Here is a 20,669-nt window from a genome sequence, read left to right on the forward strand (position 1 = left end):
GTTTTATAACATTTAAAAAAGTTACAATTTTACAATTTCAATTCTTTAAGTTAAGCTATACATTTAAGTATATTAACATTTTTTATAAATAATTTGTTGTGTTTATAAAATTAAAGTAAAATATATGGAATTTTTTCGAATGTCCCCACTTTGCCCCACGTATGGGACAAAGTGAGGTAAACTGTACTTTTTTTTACATCCTTTTAAACTTACATTAAAAAAAAAATCAAATTTTTATAAAAAATGTATTATCAATAACCATAACCTATAGATTGTGTGAACAAAATTTGAAAGGAAAAAATTGATTTTTAAGTGTATTACAGGTCTTCAGACATTAGCGTTCCCACTTTGCCCCATGTTCCCCTACTTAAATTTACACCAAATTGTGAAACAGTAGCCTTCTGGCTCGTTTCGTTAAGAGTGAATGACAACACTGTGGTTAATGGTATCACTTTTTCTATTTATTTTCACATAAATATGTACAATTATGTATAGCATAGGGGGTCGGTTCGCTAACGCGATTGCCAGGCTTGATAGTGAGCTGCCGGATATGGCGTTTTGTCACGACGAGCTGTAAACTCTGTCCTATCCACAATTTAGGGTCATAGGAATATTTATATAACATATAATCAAGGTATGAGGCCGACCATGGGTAGTGTCCAGCTGTGAAGCGACTACTACTGTGAGTCTGACCCGGGAAGGCAAGCTCTCAAAAGCGGCCGTGGACAAGTTGGGGAACAACCGTGTACGATGTCGCTGGGGGTCCTTGCGAGGAGTCTGGTCCGTCTGGTACCCTTATCTGGCTCGTTGATTGCGGCGTCGGTTCTCGTTCACCGTTTTCGTCGATGCTGCTTTCGGCCTGTGGTTGGTCGTCGTATCCCTTCGTTGTTCCTTCTTTTGGTCCGTTGACTGCGACGTCGTCTCGTACGGAAATAATGTGGCGATGCCCGTATGGGTTACTCACGGTCCGTACGAGAAGTGTTCGTTTGGCTTTCTCGTAGATACTGCTTTCGGACTGCAGGCTGCGGCTAGTCGTCGTGTCGTTTCGGTGCTTCTTCTTTTCGTCTTCTCTTCGTACTGGTAAAACAATGTGTTCGGTAGAAGAGGTCGTGTTGATTGAAGAAAAAAGATGTCTGTGGTCGGAAAACGACCGGTATATAACCCGTGCGCCGTACGGACTAGTAAACTATCGTTTGTGCCGCCGTAATGTTTGTGTTTCCCGTCGGTACGGATCTGTGTGTTGTTAGCTGGGTTTTTTTGGTTATAGCCATGGGGGGGGGGGGGGGTCTCATTATATTTGTCCTGATCTCCCCTATCCATGGCAGTATTTGTTTAAGTTATTAGCGTGGTTGAAATAACTTATATTTTGTAACACAGCTCTGACCACTGTAATTTCTTGTATGACGTGTTCTGATTGGTAGATATTGTGTAGTCCTGAAAAGGACTGTTTTAGTGAGTGATGTACTGTTACAATTGATTAAATCATAATTTAAATAATTATGTAAGTACCTACTTACCTTTGGTCAAATTATTTTAGTTCTACTTTTACTGTTTTATATTCAAATAAATGTTCATTTCACCGATATTCTCGTTGTGCACGTTAATTGTTCACTTCGTGATTACTGATTGCATTTATGACGGTTGACAGCAATTAATTTCCAAGTTAACTTAAGTTTTCTTTGAACTTATCGCTAAACAGTTGGACATAACCAACGACGATGGCACATAGCCGAATATTTGTATATGTCCCTGTAGTTTTAGTAATTTTCGAGAAGGTGTGCGCTGTGCAGTCTTGAATAATGGACATTTAGTTATTTATGGTGGTCAACAAGGACCGGATTTCCCTGCAGTAAAAAAATTTGCCTCCAGAGTATAATTGTACCCAAGCCACAGGGTATACAAAAAGTAGTAGTCCATTGAAAACATTCTGAATTACATATAACGTTGGTTCTGGTTTTTTTTCATCTATAGTCTCTGATGGTCCTATGCGAGAATTTCATAATATTGTGTTCATTTTAAATTCACGTTTAGACGAAGTGTAAACTAACAAGATAAATTCAATTGTTTAATAAAGACTCGAATAACTAGAAAACCCGTTATTTATTAACGTATATTAATTATGCTCATTGCATGTAATTATTAATTTATCCGGCTCGACTTGAATATTTTTAATTATAAATAAAGGCACTTTTCTAACAATGCATTGACTTACGTAATTGAATCAAAAGGAAAATTATCATAATTACATTATTTAAACAGTTATCTATGCTTTGAGTAGGACTTCCAACTTCCTAGTAAACTAAACGATGTATTTTTGTAGATTCGGGGATTATGCGTTTGAAGACAATGAGATATATTCATGTGAAAGAATCCATTTTATAAATCTTGTATGATTTTTATAATTACTATGGTTTATATTATAATTATTGAGTTTAAATTATATAATATTATTGTACAATTTATGCATTGTACATTATAAAACGTATATTTTTTAAATTTGTTCTCTCAACGTTACAATTGAATTATTGAGGAAAGTGTTAATACAAGTGAATTTGTGCAATGTTACAAATAATTATGTATTTAAGCTCATTTCAGTATCGTTTTAATTTATTTTCTGAAAAGTTTGACGAGCAAGGTGATGCAATAATGTACTAGACAGTGGTCAGTATATAAAATGTGTCTACGCAAAGCATCTAAAGCAGATCTGATTTGTTATGATAGGTTCATTTTTTTAATGCACCACAGGCCACAGCAAGTCATGTTATTATAATACAGTAGACGCCGCTTATAAGACTCACTTTGAGACCAGCACAAAGTGAGTCTCATAACCGAATGAATCTTATAGGCGAAGTGGGAAAAAAAAATTAATTACGTATTTATAAATTTTATTTTACTACATATTTTGCTTCAATTTTAATACTTTAACACATATTACATAATATTACATAGGTATCTACTTATTATTAAATAAATTCAATAATCCTGATAAGAAAAAAATTTAAATTATAATTATATATAAAAATATTATAAAAATATCATAAAAATTATACAATAATAAAAAAATTTGTAATTTTGGCTTGTTTTTTATTTTGTTCCAATATTCCGAAAATATACTTGTCGTATTCATATTGTACATTGAAATTAGTACCACGGGGATGGACAGCTCGAATAACGATAATCGTTGCGATAAATGTGAACTTTTATCTGCGATAAAAATTATACGTTATAAGGTACCAACAGAAACTAGAAATAATCAACACGAATATTATTTAATTTTTCAATAACAATTTATTTCTAAAATATAACCAAAAAAGTTTATTTTCTACTATTTATCTTACGAAATTTGAGTCTTATAACTGAAGTGTTGAGTCTCATAACCTATTTTTTTTTAATGTATTTGGATACGTCCGGACCGTTCCAAACTATTTTGAGTCTAATAAGTGGCGTCTATTGTAGTATGATTTTTGTCATTTTAAGTGTCATTTAAGCAGATAACGTGCCAACAAAATATTGTAAGTAAAATTAAATATACGAAAAACCCATTATAATATCATAATATATTGTTGCTGACTCGAAATCAAACGAAAAATTGAATTAAACAAATATTTATAATAATATGTATATCATATAATATGATTTATCGCAAATATATTGTAACCCTTACTTAGTCAATACTGGCCTGCAGTTCAAGTTAGACTTACCTATACTATCTATACTTGATCCAAAATTTCCTGTTCCATTAAGAAATACCTTATTTGATACAGTATTTAATACGTTCATGCTAACGTACATAATACAATATATCAAGATTTATATATTATATTTTGATTTTTAAATATAATAGACACACGCTCACATAATAGTTTAAACCGTATTGTTCGTGCACTGTTTTTAATGAAAATAAAGTAAAATATCACAATACTACTATTTTTCTTGAGATATTTTTCTTTTCTTTTGCTTTAATAAAAAAAAAAATACATATACATGTTTATATATTATAAAGAACCGGGTCGTTTCAACCCTTTAGAGTTATTTCTTTTGTTTTCTGTTCATGGTTCATTTTAGTCTTTTTGGATTGAAACAGAAGCTATACTAATCCTACGATTGTAGGATATAATATAATATTATTCTTTTACCTAGTCAAAATAAAATGGAAATGCTATTAGCTTAATGAAAAATATTAATAGTCCCGAGTACCAAGAATAATAAGTTACATTTTTTTTCTATAAACGACGATGGAAATATACTCTATTCAAGTTTAAAATAAGTTCTATTACATTTTAAATTGAAATTAAAAGATACAGACTTAGGAATCTAATTAATTAGTCGTTAAATGTAAGTAATAAAAAAAACTATTACACAAAACATGTATTTATTGGTTATAATTTATAAAGATTTTTTAAAACAGGGTATAATAACGCATATAGATGAGAATCGATAACGAATTACTTTATTTTATTTTAATCTTACACAGAGTTAAAACTGACTAAGATAGGTATGTATGAATAATTACCTTACCTATACAAGCTGTGTATAATAACTGACAGTGTGGCAAACAAAAAAAAAAACAGTTTTAGGTGGCCTATACCTCTCATAATATTGTTATACCTGCGGTAAAATGTCATATTTTCCTTCCAACGATACCCACCCATATTTAAGGTGTTGCCTGAGCGACACTTGGGACCCTATGTTACACGCAACTGAAATAACCAATTACTGTGTTGTACTACATCAGTCATTATTCATTAATCGTATGAGTCTGGATTGGAATAATTAGCCAGTGAAGTGTTAGAGCCACTGTTGCCCGAGGTACACCGCGTAGAGGTTTCTTTTATGTAACCCAAGTTTCCTCATAGTTTCTAGTGCCCAAGAAAATTACCCCTCTCAGAGTAAAATAAATGCATGGAATGATAGAACAGTGGAAATCAGGTGTGGATAAAACCGGCAGTAAAGTAGGAGTAAACCATTACCCCCTGGACACTAGTTTCAATGGCACGTGTGGAAGACATTACATGGACTGAGAGTGGGAGTTGGAAGATCTAAAGATAACACGTGGACATGGGGATACTTCTTGCCACTGTGGAACAATACAGACGGTGGCACGTGAACCCTGAACTCTAAAAGACTTGATTCTTGCCAACCAAAAAGCTACGGATGTGGTCCAGTACTGGGCACCCGAAAACTTGTAGTCAAAATACTAACCCTAACGTATTTTATTTTATTTTGCTATATTTTATTTACCAGTATGATGTCTGACACGAAAAATAAATAAGTACTCATTAACTGCACTGTTTAATTAACCCAACAATAAAAAAATAAATTATGGAATTGTATACAGTCATACTTTTTATTCAAAATAATTATAATACATTAATGGTGTCAATAGGACATTTTTCTTTACCGGAAATTCCTTTCAAACTTATAAACTAGGACGCCAATTGCTTGCAAATTATACAAATTCGCATGCTAACTCTTAGATACAAAAAAACAACCCGGTTAGGTTATGTACTGGCGTTCTGAACTTGACATTTGTTTATACGGAGAAAAAATATACTTTTGCATTATATTATTATTGTACATATTATGAGCCAGTGTGTGTGAGCACATTATAATACAATAAGGCATAATATTATTAAATACCTACCAGTTTTTTTTTGTACTTTACCTGACTACAATTGTAATGGCTTTTGTTCCATAAAAATATGTAAGGCGCACGATCGTGTAAGTTCGCAAGATAAAAATGATCGCAAACTTGTCACTGTTGGGGGAATAAACAAATACATCAACTTACACATACATTGGAGGATTATGCACGGCCACACAAATTGTTATATGTAGTGTAGTTACCGTTTGAATAAAATATCATTCAAACAATATTATATTATTATACATACATAAGTTTTTTTTATGGGCGTATTACATGTATTGTTTTTTTCTTCGTAGAAACCATAATATTATGAATTTAAAATGTGGGTAAATGTATGTATAGTTAGAAACGGTCAATTGGACACGTAGTAAATTGCATAGCAACTTATACATTTAATAATATTTATTAATTAATTTAATAATATTAGTAAATGTAATCATTGTATTTAATTTTATCTACAATAGCAATTAAAACATCGTCGATGATAAAAAAAAAATCCTAATAAAATTACATGAAATGTGTTATACAAATTACCTGGCCAATAAAAATAAATTTACCTCGTTTAATTCAATCAATTGTTTTTTTTTTGTAATACGTTTTTATTTTTTTTGCTTATTGACGTATTTCAATTCGTTTCATCGTTGTGTTTGTTTGAAAAAAAAATTTCAACGAGAATTGGATTAATATTTTTTAATATACAAACTCTCAAACAGTTTTTTTTTATATATCTATAAATATTAATAATAATAATAACAATAATAAAAATATTAACAATATTATAGTGACTTCTAAGCCCCGCAGGGTCAAAAGAATATTGTTTTGTTTGCTTAATTTTCACATTCATCGCACGTAAAAAAAATTACTATTATTATTGGTGTTATACGTGCCATCGCGTCGACGTAGATTTATTTATGAATTTTTTTTAGCTTCGATAATAATAGAACTTCTTGTTTTCATAATTGAGTGCGTACTACGTACATTTACTCCAATTGTTGGTTCAGTGTTCACCAAGAAATAATGATTATGACCTAATATACGACCTATAAACTCTAAAAATATCCTAAAGAATTACCCGGAAAGTTTCTCCGGAATTTACCCCGGATTCCTTTAAAAATCAAGATGAATTTGTGAATAGTATTATTAAAAACCAGATAACCTCAAGTTGTTTTAGAAGTTACAATATGCGTATTTATATAATATATTTCTATTCGTAATATTATAGATAGAAATATGTAAGTTAATAAATGACCTAAAAAAATAAATTATGTTCTATAAACATTAAAAATTCACTCAAAAATGCAAATAATTCCCCCAAAGAAGTCCTTAGCATATAGTAATATAGTATATGCTTGAAATATTTTTGTATCTCGGAAAGCATCGTGTCAAGCATTCCTGAAAAAAGATGCAAATGCATTGAAATCCGAGCCCTAATAATAATACGTGCATAATATGTTAGATGCTAAAACAAAAAACAAATAATGTGCAAAAACCAGTATGTGTTAATTCTCATGGAAAATTGCGTACGATTTCACACGCATCTTCGGACGAATACAGTAGGCAACAGAGCATGTGACTATATTTAAAATTATTAAAACACAAGGTGTCGCACCCATTGTTTATCAATAAGCACTCGCTGCACATGGACAACAGACAAACAGAGCAGTAAAAGTGTACATAATATTAGATCTGTGAAATTTAATTTAAATTCGATCAACTGTAAAATAGGTATTATAACTGTGTTTCGCAAATTTCAGGTATATTCCACTATCTTAAATAAAAAGGACTGTCTTAAGAAAAAATTATCAATTTCTACAATACATACAATATTGTCGTTAATCATTATTAATTTATCACTATACATTACCGGTGGTACGCATTTTATAATTGGAAGTAAACATTTTTGGCAACGTATAAATGTTTATGCTACAAGTGCACTCTCAGAACGAGGACTGTGTATTATCAGAAAAATATGCATTATTTAAGTTTATATTATAATTTATAACTATTACCGAATTTCAGCTATTATGTCGTTTAATATCATTTCATATAATTATAATAATATAGATTCTATCATTTAACAGCTGTATTTTTGAGATATTTATCATAATACGATACCGTTGTATTATAGTTTGGTACTGAAATTTTCATAAATTATGTTCATTTTGTTGTCAAGCAGGGTACATTTTACTAAAGTTTTTTGTGGATGATTTTAGTAAAATTCTTTTCTTGTGTTGCCTAAATATAACTATGTTACAATAAAATCTTAAATAATTGAAATTTTAATCGAATTAAACATGTCAAATTGAGAAAAATATAGCTTTATTATGAAAATGTTATGTGTTTATAGGTATTATTACTTCTAGGAGTGTAGTTGTAATACACATCGCAATTAATTAAAATTTATTTTTTTTGTAACAGTGACATGTCTTACAACCAATGCAATAAAATTAATTTATATTTTATTCTATTTGCAATGCATTTTTTCTGAATAGCTTATACGTATTCTTACTTTTCTTTGCATGATTATTCTATAGTTATTTATATAATAAATTGTAATAGTGTATACGCAACTTTATAACTTTGTGAGGAATTCACTATATTTTTACATGCCTAAAATTGGATGGCGTCCCGTATAGGCAAACTAATGGCATCCGTGTGGAGATACGGTGTACATTGCCAATTTCTTTAATATGTAATAAAATAATAAAGTAGAAACGTATAAAATTTGTCTAGTTATAAAGAGAACGTATTTCCATTAATTGAAGAATCCCTGTTAGTGTTTGATTTTAGAAACGTTTTAAAATGTTACAATACTGAGTGGTTTATTCTTTATTAAAATTTATTTTTCAAATAAATTTAATATTTAATATCTTATTATAGCAATATTTACTAAAAAAACACACAAAATAAGAGTAGTGTTCAATTAGTTTTCATCATTAATAATATTTTTCATTAAATTATTGATTTTAAAAATAAAATATAGTTTTCATAAAAGGGATTGTATAATATAATAACTTTCTTAAATAACTTTTGTTTATTTGATGTTATTGAACATTTCATTTATACATTTATAATTATTATCGCCTTATTCTATAATATTATAATAATACTATTATTGTACACTGAGCACTTGAATCACTGTAATCGTTATGTTGATATCATATTTTTCTTTGATAATATTAAATAGTTTACTATTTGATTATTTGAAAACAAATTTAAATCGTATTCTAAGTACTTAAAATGTATTGTTTTTTTAAATTTTAATGTTAATTAATTCACTATAATGCCAATTATCTGAAAAGTGCTAGTAAAAACCGTTCCCTTGTATCACTGTAGATAAATGTACTTAGTAATATTAAGTTAATTACATTATGTTATATGTTCTTACTAATTAATCATATTTGGTAACCTTAGTTTTCGAATTTTCCTATCAATATACATTACGTTTATTTTTATTGCTTAATTAACATATTATGTTTTTGAGCTGGGTACATATATTTTGACTTTTCACCAATCTGTCATAAGATTTTCATTATCATATGGTTACAATAATTAACAAAAATATATTATATGTTTTTCTTAATATATGATTCACAAATTTTCCTTGGAGTAGAACATATTGAGTGGTTTGCGACGCAACTTTTTGCATGGTATTGATGTCAATGATACTTCAAATTCTTGTCATTAATATTAATCAAATTACTATAACGAATAGTTCAATTTTAACGTCTAGACTTAAAAGATTAACTTAATTTAAATATTCAGTCAGTTTTACTTAATAGTGTTCCACAAAGAATGTATATCTCAAAAGAGAATATTAAATGCATAAACAAACATATTATTATATAATTTATATCAGTTGAAATGGAAAATGTTCCATTAGATAAAACCTAGCTTAAGAATTAGTGCATGATAATTATATTTTATTTCTTATTTTATTCTCAAGAATATCTAATTATAATGTAACTTTTCATATAAATTATTGTTATCAATGATATCAAGATTCCAATAAAAATTATGTTACTTTCATAATTAAATTGAGCATTAGTAATATCTAGTACAATATTATACAAAAAAATAAAGTGACGATCAAATAAAAAAAAAAAAAAAAAATATAAATATATTTTATTTCATCTATTTACTGTACAAGCATGTCAATTAATATTATGGATATAATATAATAACCATATATATATATATATATATAATATATATTTTTTAAATAATAATATATTTTAATATAATTTTATTTTATTATAAAATTTTAAAATATCATAATATTATAACATAGATTAAACATAACATTATTTTTATTTTAATTAAATTATTGTTTTAAAAACATGAATAAAAGAAAAAAATAATATTTATTACTTCTAAACTCTAGATTACTTTATGAAATTACAATTGTATGCATAGGATATTATATTGTTTACATATGATATTGTGATAAAAAAAATATCAAATATAACAGCAATGAAACTAGGCAGTATTATATTTTAAATGCAAAATAGTGAAAGAAATTTGATCTAGAGAAATGGACGACATTAATTTCACAAACACCTAAACAAGGTAAAATAACTTATCAATCGTGAATACTATTCTATTCTCGTGCCTTATGAGTTATTTAAATATTACAGGTACAAAACAGTACAAATTTAATACACCGTCTATGTAAAGTTTAGTCATTTGATTGGTGTATCAACAAATAAAGAATTTTTCTATAATAACCTGATTTTAAATTACAAATAGTGACCAAATTTATAGTATGTAAGTGTACCAATAACAGTCCCAGAGCTTAAGTTAACCTAGCATGGATTTTCGTTTTATATCACGTTGTGTAAAATACTATAAGTATAAATAAAAAAACGATTTTCACAGTATAGCCTATTGATATTTTATCGATCACAGTATATTTTAAAAGGAACCCATGCAAATAAATTGCATTAATTTCTGTATGTTATTTTCTATATGTTTCTACGAATCACTTTCAAATTTATTTGGCATGTAAATTTAACTAGACAACGCCTTATTAGGTATACAGTTAAAAATAATATCTTTTAAGTTTAAAAATGTTTCATAATATTACAATGAACTGAATTATTTACTCCCACGTTATATTGAATAAAATATTGTGAATAATGTTTTATCAGAATTAAATTCAGAAAATGTATTCATATTATACTAGGTATTAATTTATTTATCATGTATTTATGTTTCAATAATAATTATAAAATAAAAATGCATCTATGTATGTTTTAATTTTTCAAATTGAAATAAAAATGAATTTATTATAGTGATGGTATCTATATTAATTATATAAGGTATATTAATACCCATAGTAATATATTAAAATATAAATATATAATTATTAATTAATGTAATTAGAACGTTTTCAGTTACAATTTGTAAATTGTTGCCATATAAAAAAAGATACAATGTGTTATATCTGTGAGCAATCTTTATTCATAATTTTCGTTTGTATAATATTATGATAGAGTTTTAAGTTTGACTATCTAGAATACAGTATGCAGTTTTATCATTGCAACCATTGTTTAGCTTTCATGTGAGAATTATTATTTTAAAATAAGATCATACACAATAAATGGTATTTTTCTTAAATTTACCTACATATAATGATGATGAAAACAACCTTATGATAAATTCATAACAATAATAATTATAATAATAGTATATTTTTATACAATAACAATTATTTGTGTTTTGTTAAGACTTGATGTACTAAACGGGAGCAGTTCACTTATGAATTCGTTCTCGTTTGTTGCTTACAATGTTTATATTTTAAATTTTTTTAAGTTTCAGACTTTCCTGGAAAAAAAGAATTATAATTTATTTCCACGTGACTATCGAAAACAAATACAGTATACAATATAAGTTTTCAGTTTTACATATGAGGCAAATTTCCAAAAAAATAAATGTAAAAAAAACATAAATAAAAGCTGTTATAAGTTGATGGCATATTTTGTAAAATTGTATAACTACCTACTCAGTTATTTTACTTATCTAATTGATTTTTTGCATAAAATATTTTTTTTTTTTACTATATAAGAAACCAAATATTTAAAATTTATAACAAGTAATGCAAATAAAAAAATATACAATGAGAACTTGAAAGAATGTGATGTCCTTAGACACTACTTAAAACTTTTCTCGAATTTATTGGTTTATTTAGATAGGATTCATTAAGAAGGTGTCTTGGCCATTTAAGCTTAAGCTGACTAGATAGATTGTCAAGAACAGTGATGGAAGAAAATTCTGATATTATATTATTATGTGTTTTAAGATGGTAATTACTCCTTATTAGTGTTACTATGAAATTTTTGTGATCTTATAACCTAGTACAGGCACTTGAAGTCTTTTAAAGTCTGTATAAATACATGTACAAACTATGGAAAGTACGTTTAAATTAAACTAATATATTCTGTATCTATTTACATTTTAGACGTATTAGTTATGTTTTAATTAATTATTGAAATTTTTCTTTTAACCTAATTCAACGAATGACTGATATTATAATGAAATATGAAATTTTTCGTTTTAAGTATCTGTACAGGACTTAATTTGAGATGTGTATAAAATATTATACATGATATAAAATGTTGGTTGTTGGATAAAATATTATGTTTGTATTTAGTTCATGATTAAACATTAATTCGGTTTTTGCTCAAGTTGGAATTGAGTATATTTGATATTTGTTTGACATTTTGGAAACGTAATAAACTTGATGGCAACACTGATAATTTATTCGTATTGTTTATTTATTTTACAACTTATTGAATACTCATTCACCTATTCTCATAATAAGATTGATATACAATCGCATACTTGAGTTGAAATAATATAGTTTATAGTATATACATTGTTTTACACATTCAGAAAACTCACTACCTACATTTTTATTTCATATTTACTTAATTTGTTTACACTTTTTTTGTATTAAATTAAAATTAATAATTTACTGTAACAGAGTATAAATAATTAATTAAATAAAAATGAAAATAAAATCAGAATTTTTGTATTTTAATGAATATTATATAATATTATATTCGTTCATATATTAAAAATAAAAAAACGTACACAATAGTATAACCAATCTTTTATTATAATTATTCTGTATTATACTAATTATTTCCATTACTAAATTTTTTATTACAGACAAAATATATAACTTGAAAATGTACTGAATGGATATTGTGCTGACAACGTTAAGTACATAATATAGTTTCAACAGAAGACAAGTTTAATCAAATATTATACACGTAAGTGTTTTATTTTTATATTTTAATTATAAATATTGTAACTTGAATATTAAACATACATTTGCGTTTTGAATTATTAGTATATCAAACGGGTTAGGTCGATATTGATAACTATTATAATTGTTGTTGGTGTTAATATAAACAAAATATTATAAATTCTGTTAGAATGTATATTTTGTATGGTTGATTAATCAATATTATATTATTAGTTATTCACATTATATACACAATATTATAGGATAAATTAATTCAGTAGCTTGATGCGGCGCAATAGCTGCAATCAATCACGTAATGTAATTGAGAGGAATTAATGTCTATTTTAGTTGCTGGATGGGTGACCACGTACTGACCACCCTGGTTCGTAGTGGACAAAACCGTACCACACATACACGTGATGCTAACCTATAGTTTCAACCGTACCAACCTTACCGACCGTAATCCCTACAATAGCTAATGGTCATAGTTGCCGGGCTCAAGTTCAAAAAAAAAATAAAATTTAATTCAGTCACTTCTATTTTAAAATTCTGAACTATCGTAATATAGTAGGAGTGGTATACTATTATAGTGATACAACAATAACATACAATATATGTATATTAGCTAGGTAGTCAATTAAAAATAATTGTTGATATCGTATTAACTAATGTAGTAATAATTTAATAATGTTATAAAGATAAATTTATAATGTTGTAAAGTTATAATGCAATGAAAAAAAAAAACTTATAAATAATATAAGTTTTGTATTTTTGTTAAAGTAATTTAAGTGGTTAGATAATGACTTTAACTGTTGGTAATAGTAGTCCATACATAATTGGTTGTATATTTAAACTTCACAACAACTACCAGTTATGTCTAATCTGTAAATTCGTTCAAAAAATCTTGGCATTTATTTACCACTCGAGTACTCGACGTGTAAACGTCAAATTTCTACTTTTACCACATTTTTACTTTTGAATTCTAGAGACGATTTGTTTTTGTTTGTCATTGTACTGCGGTAGTCGACCACGACGAACAACGTTTCCAAAAATACGCATCCAGAATGATAATTAGATACAGAAAGTAAAAGGGCCCTCATAACCCGGGCGAGGACGGAGAAAAAGAGTTGAACGGAGAATATAATAATAATATGTCTGTTATACTACTGTATTCAACTACTGTCTCAAGTTAAATTGAGTTGGTAAACCAAATTAAAAGTGACGATATTTTGCAATAAACACGCATCGTAATGAAGTTGTAATTCATGTGTAAATGTAAAATGGCCTATCCACGTGTCATCTATGTCTGCAATTTAATACGTTCCGCTGTGGAATGTTAAATTTTGTTTGACTGTTAAATAAAAACACTGGGAGTACAACTTACACTACTCCGGTCTCTTGACTATGTATTATTATTATAATTTTAGCATAACTGATGACGGCAATATTTTTGTACACATTTTTTCGGTTTACTTAGAAACTTTTGATCGATTGTGTCGAAAACTTATTCTATTTCCTTTACTGCAGCGTTAAGTTTGAAGGTCTCGCCACTCATTTTGTGGCCACGATCCACACTTCGCCCCTTTATTATTATTTAGTCGACGTGTAAAAAATCTGATTAGTAAAAAATGAAAAACAATAATCCTACTGACTTTATACGAATGATTTAATCAAAATTAGATGTGATCAAAGTTTTGAGATATTTATTGTTAAATCAAAAATAAACGTTGTATATGAAATTAACAATTTGATTTATATATTTTATTAAAAATTACTATACAAAATTAATTGACCCAATTAAATAATTAGTTGTTTTCTGAATAAATTGTATTATTCATCAATGTGGTCTACTGTAATTTACTATCATAAAATATATACTTAATAATAAGTAATACAATTTTTCGTTTCGATTCGACCTAACTGAAGCAATAATCGGATCCAGTTTCATGTTTGGTTCGTTTTTTTTTTTTAAAACCTTTTTATTTGTTTGTAACTTAACGTTATCTATTTGTTTGTATTTTATTTTTCATCTTTTCTCCTTCGACAGTTTAGGGCCGAAAATCTAGGTTTGTGATTTTCAAGATTTTATTTTACTACCCGTAGGCAATACGCGCGTGAACATAGTGTTGGTTGGTGTCCAAAAACCATTTATCGTATTTGGCTTTTTGTCACTATTACACAAGACACCACTTTTGCAGCCGATTCTCGCACATAGTACCTAATGATAAACAGTTATATTCGACATCTCGAGTGCAGTCATCTTCCATCTACACTAAAATAATTACATTTCTAGTTGATTTATATAATATAGTCCGATATTAACTATCACGATGCAAATTTTACATTATGTAACAATAGTGTACATCAGATAAAAAGTATCTACGTAAAAATATAATATACCTAGCCAAGTGTTAACTAATTTAATGTAAAAACTATAATAAATTCAGGGTCTTATTCTTCATCTGTTCAAAATGTATTAAATACTCTATTATTGCGAACATACAAATAATATACTAAAAATATATTATACCTACGTATTTAATATATTTTTTTATATTTAATTACCTTAGTAATTTGGATTTTATATAAAATGTTAATAGGTAACAAATCAAATAACCATAAATTATGCACCTATTATGTTTTCATATAATATAATATAATATTCCTTATAGCAAGTCTACATTAATTGGAAACATCAACAATTATAGTATTGTTAGATACAATTATTTTATTCTCCTATTTACTAGATAGCTAGTGTAAATATAGTTTTTAGACATTAGTCTATAAAATATAACAGTAGGTAATTTGATTTTTTTAGTATATTTTAAATTATAAGATACATTTTTTTTCGATTTATTATACTAAACAATTATTATAACATACTTAAGCGTATCCACGTTTGACTAAAACTAATATTTTGTAATTTATTTATGTTAATCTGAATCTGTCAGTTAACACATTTTATCCTGGCATTATTAGTTATTGATTCGTTGCCAATGTCAATAAAACATGAAATATAAAATAATATCTAGTGACCCAAATATTCAGTTGCTGTTTAAATTGTGATGCGATTAAAATTTTGGTCAATGTTAATATATTTTCTCAACATTAATTAATTTTTGATTAAATGTAATAAAATAAAACAAGATTTTGACTATTGAACTAACATTTATGAGTGTGTTTTTGTTTACGGAATAAGGAAGTGTCTATACCGTTCAGGGGTTATTTTATCGTGGGGAGAAGTGACACAAAATGATAAACTATTAGACTTTTGCAACTACCGAAGTGGTAAAATGGTATAGTTATATAATATCTCTGTTCGGATCGCTTCCATCTAATTACTTAGGCACGGATTTTAGGAGAAACAGTAAAGGGAAAACTACCCATCCTATCGTTGCTAACCATCGAGCGAAATGTGCTTTTTAGGCACGTCTAACCGGATGTGCGCGAACACAGAAGATATTATATTCGCTTTACAATTAAATTAGAAGACGGAAAGAGTGGCAAAGGGTAGTTTGGAGAATAAGGGTATACCCAAAAACTTTGACCACTGCAAAAGCTCATGTTCACGTTATTTCCGAAATCGTATTCTACCCACGCACCATGTGCAGTAGTTCATGCTTCGTCGTCGTCGTTAAAAGGTACTGAGTGAATATTGGTGAGGACAAGTCAAACGTAAATCCATAGCCTGCTAACGGCTAGTATTATTCGAACTCGGAGATCGGCGAACGATTTATCATTTAAGTACCTACTTGGACACGGTCCGAGTACGCGCCATCGAAAACTTGAAAACTTTGAATCCATGTGCACAGCCACACTTGCCTCCCAGTGAACCTTTACACTTTTGGACGGTCATAAGCAGTCCTCGTTTTGTCAAATGCTGTGGAATGACAGATACGGTAGTAGAAGTTGGCGGCACAGGAAGTTCTGATGGCGGAGGTTAAAGTGGAGCTGAACGTGGTGGTGGTAACTGTATAACCATCACTGTACCCCTGTTTTCTGATAAGATTAGTGTATATATATATATATAGTATATACGTGTCAGTTACTTGACGTTATCGGGCATGTCGTTTCCACGCTGCGATGCGGGCTCGTATGGTGAATAAAATGTCTAGGGAATACGATTTTTGAACGAAAATGTACTTTCTCCGTTCATAACGTTTATTATTTGATATTTTATCGCATCATAAATTTTGTATTATTTTTTCACTAATCGTTTGTTACACAATTTAAATCTCCACTATTTTGTAGCAGTTCTCCGAAACAATGGAAGTATACTATAATGTACATTTAATTTTGACTTTGAAAATAATATAACTGTAGTTGACTGTAATATATATATATCATTATTAAAATCTCAAAATAATGTTTCATGGTTTTTTCCACCTTCAAAAATTATAAAATTTGTTAATTAGCTTAATTGGTGTATTCGATAAAAAAAAATACAATAATAAAAAAATGCTTATACCTATAGGCATGTATTTTGGTTTTAAAAAAAAAAAAACTTAGTAATAAATTGAATTTAGCTAAAGTTTGTGATAAATATTTCAGAAATGTCAAGTGTATCCTTTATATATTTTTTCCATCAGCAAACAATATCTAACTAAGAAAAGTTAGGAATAATTAATTGTTCATAATATTAAATCTTAAAGATGTTGTAAGTAAAAAAAAAACTTAAATGATCCTAAAATCAAACAATAAAGAAATTTAACATTTCGTTTAAGAATAACATCACACGGGAACAAGAAACTTATCACATTAAAAAAACAAACTTTTTTTTTATTGAAAAATTGCTTTTATTTTATATTAGTAATAATTAATAACTAATAAGCATGACAGGAATTGAATCCTAATTGGTTACTAGGTTTTTAATTGGCTATTTTTTTGCATCTATACCAGCTAAAAAAATTACGTACGAAAAAATAAAACTTTTCTGTATTGTATAACAAAGTTCAGTATATCAGAAAATACGTTTGCCGGTCTGTAATTTTTTTTTTATGTTAAATTATTGAAATTTTTTGCGCGCTCAATAATATTACCTATAAATGCTTTTACATAATGTAACAGAAATAGCTTACTAATGTAATTAACTAACTAGGTACCTACCTATGTAACATTTTTTTTTTCAATATAACCTTTTTTGTTAAAACGTTTATAATAAACAATAATCATATTAAAATCATGAATTAAAAATGTGAGAGTGTAGAGAGAGGTAACCTCTCTACTGAGTGTACTTCGGCATCATGTAAGTCACTGTAATGGATGTTTTATATTTTAATTCAATGTTAAAACATTGCATACAAATAACGATTATGATCGGTAACGGTTAGCCTAAATCACTGAGTAGATTTCACACAAACAGAGCTAAAATATTTTGAAAGTTATGTGATGTCCAGTAAAAATATCAAGTGTTTATGGTTTGATTACAAAAAATAAATAGAATAGATTTTGTTTAAAACTGGTTTCTCATAAAAATTTCGGTTTTTTGGTGTTTCGTAATTAGTTTTTTTTTTAATTTTTCCGATTATTTTGAAAAGTACGATGAATTTTCACTTTAGATCACCCAAAAGTATTAGCTAGATCTGATTTAATACCAGAAACCACTTCCAAAGTTAAAGATTTTTTTTCTTCTATAATCCATGTACACAGTCACACAGATATAAAAAATATTAACATCTCTGTAAAATCCACTCGTTCATCGCTCCAGTCATAACCTGAAATTGATGAGAGTAAAAATTATTACTTATAAGTTGCAACATACCCAGTTAGTTACATATATCAATCCTCACTTTTACACTCTGTATAATATGATGTACGGTTATATAAATATTTTGAAATTATTATTTGAAATTTGTGTTACGGAGTACACACAAGCTACCTATCCAATATAGTATAATGTATGCAATAATAGTATTCGTAGATTAAATATCTCCGAATTAATATTAATTAATATTCTATTAGTAAAATTTAATATTCAATGAAATAACTAAAAATATACTAAATATTAACATTTGGCATACATATTTTTGTACATTAGATATTATTATGAAATTGTACGTTTAAAGATCTAAAATTACCTAACGATGTTGTTAGATTTAAATAAAAATTAAATATTTAAAATATAAACGTACACAATACATTTTAAATGAAACATAATGCGCAGTCATAGATTATATTTTAACACAGATTTTAAACTAGGTACCAATTTAAATTTTATAATCTATCGTATTTTTAATTATAATTGTTTTGCCAATACAATAATATATGTTATTCTCAATATAATTTTGATTTGATTGAATTTCAATCAACCTATTAATATTCAACGAACAATAATGTATAATAATACGTGGAATTATAACACAGAAATTATAATAAAATCACACACAAACATACCATAAAAAAAGACTCCTAGTTTTGTTCCGAAATTCCGAGGTGGGGGTGCCAGGAAAATGCACCTGAACAAAATTATTTCACAGAAGAGAATGAATGTGTGAAAGCACGAATACTTAAAATATTTAAAATATAATTGAAGTTTGATATATTCAAATGCGAGTTCCCCTAGCGTTTCCTCAATGGAATGATTTTCAAACGTATAATCAAATTTACACTGAAAATGTATTCATACTTTATAATATGGATTTGGACAGTGTTTCCAAATTGAATTTAAATTGATGTGATAGAACCTAAAAAAAATTATTTTATCGGACCGCCGCCACCAAATATAATAATCATGTAATGCGTGGGACAACATTGCTGTCCATGAATTAATTATAATATAAATCCTACAAAACCGAATCGTATGATCAATGAACAATGGTATTCTATTATTTTTTCATTTAAGGTTCATATATATTTTTTATATTTTTTTGATAATGTTTCCAATAATTTTATTTAATTGCCAAATTATAAACTCAATTTTTAAAAATATTTTTTAAATTGAAACATATGGGAGCGAAAATTTGTAAAAAGTAAAAGAATTAAAATTAATAAACAATAATTATTTTTGTCCAGTTATATTATGCTTTCACATTCAAGTCTATGAGATCTTCGATAAAACCACTAATTAAATTATTCAATAATATATTTGGGAAACAGTACCTACATGGGAAACTAAAAGTCATACATAATATATACATGTATAATATAGTCACTTAGGTACATGGCTAATCTCAGATTTTCTACTTTTCAAGAGAAACAAAAATCTGTTTCATTGCTAGGAAATTCAAAAGTTATAGTATGTATCTGAATAATTATTAGTTCTAGAACTGAATCTTTTTGAAAAGTTATTTCTATAAAAAAATGAATTTTTACCAAAACATCATGAGCACACATCCTTGAAACTTGATAATTTATCATTTGAATTTCATATAGGCCATGTATATTTACCAAAAATAGATTTTCACTGAAGATTATCGGCTTTGATAGTGTACCAATTATTTTAACTTAAGACAACCCATGTGATATCAGAACATGATAACAAACGATTTTATATAGACTATGATAAAATTTTAATTGTTAACGATGAAAATGTCGTTCTTTCCTCAAAACTAAGTACTTATTATAAATCGTGGTATCACATATTTAAAAAAACACAAATTAATTGATATATAAAATACAAATTTTAATTGTTTGGGATTTGACCTTCTTAAATGGTTTAGTGTAATAATATGACAAATCGTTTAGTAAAAAAAAAAAAAAACATTTGTAAATTAATTCTATCAGCATCAAATCTGAACGAAAAAACGTTTTTTGATTTTAATCAAATAAATC

General features: G+C 27.4%; 1 protein-coding gene across 3 annotated transcripts in view; it reads left to right on the top strand.

Annotated features, from left to right (window-relative positions):
- Positions 1-20,669, top strand: part of LOC100159811 (neuroligin-4, Y-linked-like) — a 516,542-nt gene that overhangs the window by 47,413 nt on the left and 448,460 nt on the right. For 2 of the 3 annotated variants that reach the window (XM_029488726.1, XM_029488724.1), the window contains exon 3: positions 12,821-12,924. The exons of the other annotated variant lie outside the window; for it this stretch is intronic. The gene's annotated coding sequence lies outside the window, so the exon portion shown is untranslated. The remainder of the gene's footprint in view (positions 1-12,820; positions 12,925-20,669) is intronic. 3 annotated transcript variants of the gene reach the window in all.

Source organism: Acyrthosiphon pisum, chromosome A1 (assembly GCF_005508785.2).
Source record: "Acyrthosiphon pisum isolate AL4f chromosome A1, pea_aphid_22Mar2018_4r6ur, whole genome shotgun sequence".
Lineage (NCBI taxonomy): Eukaryota > Metazoa > Arthropoda > Insecta > Hemiptera > Aphididae > Acyrthosiphon > Acyrthosiphon pisum.